The sequence below is a fragment of the Dipodomys merriami genome, unplaced genomic scaffold, assembly GCF_024711535.1.
Source record: "Dipodomys merriami isolate MVZ:Mamm:240054 unplaced genomic scaffold, mDipMer1.0.p SCAF_50, whole genome shotgun sequence".
NCBI classification, from domain to species: domain Eukaryota; kingdom Metazoa; phylum Chordata; class Mammalia; order Rodentia; family Heteromyidae; genus Dipodomys; species Dipodomys merriami.
This window is the reverse complement of record NW_027206069.1, coordinates 4,866,483-4,874,793: the sequence shown is the minus strand read 5'-3', so window position 1 is coordinate 4,874,793 and position 8,311 is coordinate 4,866,483. Positions and strand designations below refer to the sequence as shown.

At 45.8% G+C, this 8,311-nt stretch overlaps 1 pseudogene; it reads left to right on the top strand.

Moving 5' to 3' along the window:
• Positions 1 to 6,871: 6,871 nt before the first annotated feature.
• Positions 6,872 to 7,339, top strand: LOC138810563 (large ribosomal subunit protein eL21-like; annotated as a pseudogene).
• The last annotated feature ends 972 nt before the right edge of the window (positions 7,340 to 8,311 follow it).

The following is an 8,311-nucleotide window of genomic DNA, read 5'->3' as shown; positions in this document are numbered from 1 at the left end:
GATAAGTATGGCTGGAGGGAACCTGGCTGTGTAACTCAGGGATAGACGTAGCTGAAGATGGCTGTGTATGGCCTGCCCCTCTCTCCCATGGTGACAGGGAGCCCAGCAACTTCAGAGTTAAGGAGAAAGACCCAGCACTGACCTGCTCACCAGCTAGACAGCAACAGTCAGACCTACCCAAAGCAGAAAGGGAGGTAGTACCCTTGGAATATCGGCAACTCTTTGCTGTTTCCTGGACTCCCCTCCTCCATCAGTGGTCCCCGTATGGGGAGGAACAGGAGGTGTCAGGAGAGCAGGTGTTTGTAGCTGTTGACTGGGAGCACCAGCACCTTCCTCTCAGGGCTCTAATGAGCATTCTTAGTGAGGTAGAGATCAAGTGCTTCACACAGCACACAACCCAAAAGAGCTCAGCAGTGCCCATCTTGTATTGTAGGTGTTATGGTTTGCTAGTTTTTAAGAGAATGTAATGCTCAACACACACACTGAAAGATGGTGGTCATGTGATAAGCCCAAGCAGATGTGGTCTCTGTGGTATAGCATATTGAGTGAAGACAGTGCCTGGGGAGCTCTGGTGGTGGAACCTTCTAGGTGAAGGGTTATCTGTGGAGTCTGGATGCTCAGGCAGACTTGGAAGGGGAGTGACTGGATACATAGCCCTCTCTCTCTCTCTCTCTCTCTCTCTCTCTCTCTCTCTCTCTCTCTCTCTCTCTCTCTCTCTCTCTCTCGATAGCCTTGTGGGACCATCTCATACAACATGGCAAGGTAGAAGGCCAAATGCTATGGTCCCGGCTAACTGGTCGACCTACTCAAGTATACACATTCCCAGCAGTCTTCATCTAGAAAATTCTCTACTGGCAAGGAAGTCTGGAGGGAGATTAAGATGTTCACATGCACATTAAAACATATTAGCACAGAGATGGCTATTTGCCAATCTCAGATCAGCAACAAAAAATAAGGACCTACTTGGTCTACGTCCCCAGCAACTACTAGCACAAGATATGGTACGTGGTAGTTGCTCACTTCATTCTGATAAATGAAGCAATGAAGGAATGAAATGAGGTGACACTGATGTGAGGGCCAGAATGGTTACAATGGCTACACACACTGATAGTGTGTGGGGGAAATACATGGAAGTGAGTTGCTCACTCTGAATGGAGAGTCAGAGAGAGAACACACAGGAGAGCTCATATCTGCTCTGTGGTAACTACAAGGTGGAGAGCACTCACCTCTCAGGGAAAGCCAACAAGGAAGGGTTGACCAGAGCCCACCATCACATCAGGGACAGGGGAGCATGAATCTGGGTGATCAGGGAAAGTGACACGCAGAGAGTGGCTAGATAGGAACGTTAGTTAAAAAGGAGAAAATTGGTATTATCAGCTACCTTTGCAGGAGGTAGTCAGTCAGAAGTGAATAGTGACAAAGCCAAGGACGAGCAACAACTAAAAAGAGAGAGAGAGAGAAAGGAAGGAGTGTGGCCAGGGTAGACAGTATGAACAAGTCTCAAGGCTGTGTGATTTCCATGGGGGCAGTGCCCAACAAATCCTGAGAATGTGAGGAGGGTGACTTGTAGGCCACCAGCATGATTGGACATTTCAGGATTCAGTCCAAAAGACAAATAATTAAAAGTAATTAGAGTCAAGATGAACAATAAAGAAAAATGTCAGGGGCTGGGAAAGTGGCTCAGTGGTAGAGTGCTTGCCTTGCATGCAGCAGGCCCTGGGTTCCAGTCCTCAGCAGCGCATAAACAGAAAAAGCAAGAAGTGGTGCTGTGGCTCAAGTGGTAGGGCATTAGCCTTGAGCTGAAGAGTTGAGGGACAGCGCCCAGGCCCAGAGTTCAAGCTCCACAAAAGAAAGAAAGAAAGAAGGAAGGAGAGAGAGAGAGAAAGAGAGAGAGAGAGAGAGAGAGAGAGAGAGAGAGAGAGAGAGAGAGAGAGAGAGAGAGAGAGAGAGAGAAAGAGAAAGAGAGAGAGAGAAAGAGAGAAAAAGAGAAAGAGAGAAAAAGAAAAAGGAAAATGTCAGATATATCAAGGTGAGAGTGATCATGTGGATGAAGTTGGGAGTGTAGAACATACAATGAACAACTGGATTTGCCAAGGGCCAGCAAGCTTCTATCCGAAATATGATTGCACTAAGTGATTCAATTTAGGGGGAGGAAATATCCAAAGACAACTGACGCATATCCTAGCAGTAGGAGAAAGAAAGAAGTTATACACACATCCAAGCATTCCACAGAGCTAGAAATCAGGTTTCCATCTTGCATGTTGCCTACACTGCCCTGAGAGGTATCCTGCCTTCTTTCCCCCAAGGATCTAACTCAGGGTCTCTGGTCTAGTAACAGATTCCCAGCTTCCCATACACTCAACATTCCACCACGTTACCTTTTGTTTAACAAAGATTTGGGCAGGAGATTTTAGCACGGTTGCTCAACTGCAGTGGGAAAGCCCTGGTTCAGGTGCTAGACATGCCCCTGTCACCTTCATCCTGTAGTGTGGCCGCAGGGAGAAGCCTGACGAGGCCTGGGATCTGGTGGATTGATGGGAGTCAATGAGGAAAGTGACAGCAGGGTGATTCGGCAGCTCATACATCAGTTATCTGTAATTATACCCAGAAACACAGAGAGAAGATTCTAGGTGTCTTAATCCCGAAACCAACAAGAAGGATTCATATACAAGTCACCCCTCCCAAGGCAGATGACTAGGAGAGACAGCAGATCTGAGGTAGCCCTGTCTTCTCGTGTGGATGTAAATCTGTCCTTCTGCCCATCACTTGGGCCAGGCACTGCCTTCTTTTTTCTTTTTTGTCAGTCATGGGCCTTGAATTCTGGGCCTGGGCGCTGTCCCTCAGCTCTTCAGCTCAAGGCTAGTGCTCTACCACTTGAGCCACAGTGCCACTTGTGGTTTTCTGGTGGTTTATTGGAGATAACAGTCTCATGGACTTTCGTGCCCTGGCTGGCTTTGAACCACGATCCTCAGATCTCAGCCCCTTAAGTAGCTAGGATTACAGGTGTGAGCCATGGGCACCCAGCCAGGTGCTGCACTCTTACAGCAGTTGTAAAGCAGCCTTTATTGCCTGGCTCCTGAGCCATCTGCCTTTCTTCCTTTGTGTAGCTCAGACCTCACATGGAACCCTGTTCAGCTCACCATCGGGTGTTGTTAGGAGCTTTCTGAGGATCTTCCTTCTTCTACAGATGGCTCTTCTGCCCTATCACCTAATGCTCAGACCCCCAGAAGTCTGGCCCCGAACTCACCTGTCAACCTGCGCAACTTTGAATTCCTTCTTCATTCTGACTCTCCTCCCACACATGGGACCAGGATTCAAAGATGCACCTAGTTCTCTTACCTGCTTCCTTTCTGACAGCCTGTCTCCTGGGTTATCCTTCTAGAACATTCTGGAGAATATAAAAGTGCTTCCCAAGATAGGGCAGGACTAGATGAATATGTATGAAATGTCCAAGAATGCTCAGTGGTATGGCCACAGTGCTGTGACTGAACTTTTACCCTTTTACTCAAAAACCAAAGGGAAACTATTTCATATATTTTTTAAAAGGCCACAATTGCTGATATAATCTACCTGACACCACTCACTGGGTAGAGGAAACAGAACCAGGGCCAAAATCCAGGGCTGCCCATTTGCAAACCTGTGTTCTCTCAGTAGTGTGACAGTTTCCCAAGGAAAGGCAGCCCAGCTCCACATAGCCCTGTGGATGCTGTGGATGTGATGAGCATGAGGCATGGAGTGAGGAGAGGCAAGGCGACAAAGACAATTTATAAGACGCATACCCCTCCCTCTTAAATCCACTCCACACACACTACCATCCCCGGAGAGCCAGCATGCATGAGCCATAACCTCAGCAGTGGGTGAGGCCCAGCCCTACTCCTGCATATTTCCCCATTTCTGTTGGATTTCTTGTGTCAGGGCGCTCCCCAAGAGAGTGGTAGGTGGGGCTGAGAAAGTCAGGGTGTGGAGACAGCAAGACTGCTTGGGGGAGTCCTACCCACCACACACACCTGTAACCCTGCAGCCTTTTCCTGGTGACAGCCGCCTCAGACCTCCAATGAGCCCTGAGCCAGCATTAAACAAAGATTTGGAAATACGGGTCAACAAATGTAAGCACTGAGCTCCTCCATGGAGTTGGTTCTGAAGGCTCAGCCCATTAGCAGGTACCTGCACAGGTAACCAACTGTGGCCTGCCCAGAGACAGCTATTCAGCAAGCTCCCCAGAACTCAGGTGAGGCTGAGTCTCCTTGCCCAACTGTGCTGACCTTGCAGTGGCCTGGCCTCCTCCTTGCTCTCATTCAGCTTAGTGTATTATCCTATCTCCCTCCCTCTTTCTCTTTCCTTTGGGTCAGTAAATATTGAAATTTTGGTATTGAGGCAGTTGCTGTGGTGACATTTTCAAAACAATTAGACCCCCATTTTGGATCCCAGTGCCTCCAATCTGCTCTGGGTAGATCTCATGTCCACTGCCCCTGCTAAATCCTTCTTCTCCTTGTGGATATCTTTGTGTAGCTTTATTGTGATTTGTATCACATTCCTTCCCCCTTTCCCACCTATCCCTGTCATTGCACCTTCAGCCTTGGGCACAGTCACCTGCTCATTCTTGTGGCTCCAATGAAACCACCACATCATGGAAGGCAAAGGCTTTTTGCTTCTCAGATCTGGGCCCTCTGCGGTGAGCCTCCACATGCACCTTCTTTTTTTTTCTTTTGGTCGGTCATGGAGCTTGAACTCTGAGTCCAGGCACTATCTCTCAGCTCTTCATCTCAAGGCTAGCATTCTACCACTTGAGTCATAGCTCCATTTCTGGTTTTCTGGAGTTTTATAAAAGTCTCACGGATTTTCCTGCCCTGGCTGGCTTTGAACTGTGATCCTCAGATCTCAGCCTCCTGAGTAGCTAGGATTACAAGCAGGAGCCACTGGTGCCTGGCTATCCACATGCACCTTCTATGATGACCAGGTTGACAGCTTATTCCTCTCGGAGGAAATAGAAGACCTTCAGTGCTGTGCTCCTGAGTCTGCACACACATGGGCACATCCTTTTCTCCTAAGCCCAAAGTCAAGGCAGCCCACAATCAATGAGGGGTCTCTGCAGGGCTGATGCGGGCCCTGCATACAGACAGGTTAATCACAGCCCCCTTTGGGTCATCTTCACTCTTTTTGTGTAGGTTCCACCTATCAGTGACCTCTACTGAAACAAGGGGACCTAGGAGAGGCTCTCCCACAGCCACCAGATAATGCTGACCCTAGAACCCCGCTGTGGACACCCACCCCTGTCCCCCCATAGCCACCATTCTTCCTCCAGTTTCTGACATTTATCCCAAGATTTCTGAAACTGCCTCCTGATTTATCTCAGCCTCACCTTCCTGCCAATCCATCTCTACACAACAGCCAGAGTAATCTTTTTAAAACATAAGCCAGAGGATGTAACCTGCTCGCTTAAAACCTACAAACACCTTCCCCGTTGTCCCTGGATGGCGTCTAAACTCCTGCACAGAGCCTGGGAGGCCATGGTGATCACAATCCTGCCTTCTTTCCCTCTCAGTTCCATCTGTCCCAGCATGCATGCTCCAGCTACACTGAACCTGCAATTAATACAACTTACTTGGCTCTCTGTGGCCTCCAGCCGGTTATGGAATTGGCTTTCTCTGTCTGGAATCATCTCCCCCCTCCTCACCGCCTGGCTGGGTGTGCCTGTCACCTCATTATCACGCACCAGTCAAACTTGCCAGGCAATGCAGTGACAAGAACACCTCCTCACTTCCCTGTGGCCCCATGGAAGCCGGGAGTACCATGAAGTGGCCTCCCCGGGCCCACTGCAGCCCAGATGTTCCCAAGATCCTCAGCGGGAAGCCTGCTGCACCTCATTATCACTGTCCCAGTAAATAACAGCAGCTCTGACACCAGTCTGCAAAACCAACACCTGCATATTTGATCTGTATAAACAGTGCATATAATGTGGCATTGCCTTTCAAACTTTCCTGCACTGCTCGGAAATTCAAATGAGAGCCCGTATTACCCTTGGACGAGGGAGACTAATGAGGGCATCATAAATATTTGATTAAAGCCAGGCCAAATTCTTGAGTTTTTGCCTTACAAAATTTCAGAAGTGACTGCTCAAAGATTTCTTGAATATTATCTGTTCTTCTGGGGGAATGCAAAAGGTGGTTTCCTTCTCAGGTATTTTCCAGTACTTCTTTCTGATGCTGCATGGAGGGGCGGTGGTTGCTTTTGTTCTTGACTGTGGACAGGCATTTGGATATTCATAGCTTTAAAATCCTCTCCCATGTTGGAAGATGAGCTGGGTTCACTGTTACCAGACAGTAAGACAGATATGTAGTTAATTAGGAAGCCTGGGTTTTAATTCAGCTTACCCACTCTGTCAACCTGGGAAGAAGTGTTGAGCATCTCTTGATTCCACGTTTTCCTCTACAGATGATAGGGAAGCAACAGTATGACTTTTGAATGCTAAAAATTGTTCCATTCCAGTATCATGGTAGATTGAGATTGCAAGTTAACAAGCAAACTAAACAGTTGCTCACCTCAGTGAAATTGAGTTTCTTCAAATAACATCCTTGATCAGATTAGAAAATAGGAAAATCTAATTAGAACATCATCTGTGTCAAAATATTTGAATGGGTGATCTTCTAGCTAGGAACTGCGCATGGCTCCCAGCGCCTGGTGTTCTACAGGCTCTATTTGTAAGCTTTGTGGCTGCTGAGGCATGTGGTTGCCTCATAGAGAAACTGTCCTATCCAGAGCCTGTTAGCTACTGTGTGTGATTGGGCCATGGTCTGTCAGGTCTCCATCAGTGGGCGAATATGATGTGGGTTGGGAGACGAGACCAAGTTACTGGGTAAAGTAATTTGCCAAAATGAGGAAAACAAAGGGAAAGAGGAGAGATACTCGATACATGTTCTCTAGGACCTTCAGGAAACATGGAGTTGTTCCTTTGGCCACATACATGAGAATCTACAAGAAGGGTAATACTGTAGACATCAAGGGAATAGGTACTGTTCAAAAAGGAATGTCCCACCAATGTTAGCATCGCAAAACTAGAAGAGTCTACAGTGTTACCCAGCAGGCTCTTGGCATTGTTGTGAACTAGCAAGTTAAGGGCAAGATCTTTGCCAAGAGGATTAATGTGCGTATTGAGCATATTAAACACTCTAAGAGCCAAGATAGCTTCCTGAAACGAGTAAAGGAAAATGACCAGAAAAAGAAGGAAGCCAGAGAGAAAGGAACCTGGGTTTAACTGAAGCACCAGCCTGCTCCACCCAGAGAAGCACATTTTGTGAGAACCAACTGAAAGGAGCCTGAGCTATTGGAACCTATTCCCTAGGAATGCTGGACTCTAAAAATAAAAAAAAAATATTTGAATGGGTTTATACCTTTGATCCTATTGATCACACTTTTCATGGAAATTAAAGAATGCAAACTATAGCAAATATTTTTTGCAGACAGAGTACACAACTTTAAAAAAAATTTTAAAGTTCAGAAGCAATGTAGCTATCCAACAATATGGTTAAACAAATTATGACATTTCCCCCAACAGTTTATTGTGTAGAAAAATGAATCACATGACAATGTCTTTAATAAGAAGGTTACAAGTGCAATATTAGGTTAAAGGAACCTAGTGTACATGGTTAGACAATAAAAGTCCATGTGAAATACAGAATAAAATTATTTTGATTAAACTAAACAAGAAGGTAAAAGAAATTATTGAATGTTTACATAATCTCTGAATAGGGAAAAGATTACTAAAATTATAAAGAGGGTATGCCTGTAATCCTTACTAAAATTATAAAGAGGGTATGCCTGTAATCCTAACTACTTGGGAGCAAAGATGAGGAAGATCACAGTTTGAGGTCAGTCCAGGTAAACCATTAACAGGACTTTCATCCCAATCAACAAGTTAGTGTATGGTTCACATCTTTGATCCAACCTACACAGAAAGCCATAGATAGGAGGACTGGGGTTACCCTAGACAAGAAATGTTAGATACTACTTGAAAAATAAATAACTAAAGCAGGAAAGGGCTCATGTAGCTCAAGTGCCGAAATAGTTGTCTTACAAGCATGGTTCTTCTGGATGAAGAATATACACAAATACTTCGAACACAAAGGAGGAAACATTTATTTTAAACAATCAAACCAAGAGGTAAGTGAATAAATAATAGAAATTAACTCTGATATTTTTGCTTGGAAATTTTGTGGGCTTGTTCTTTTTTTAAGGGCTTTTTCTTAAATACAATTGTCATATTGAGAGTTGGGGAAATGAGGGCAGGACATTTTTTAAAGAATATATAGAAAAA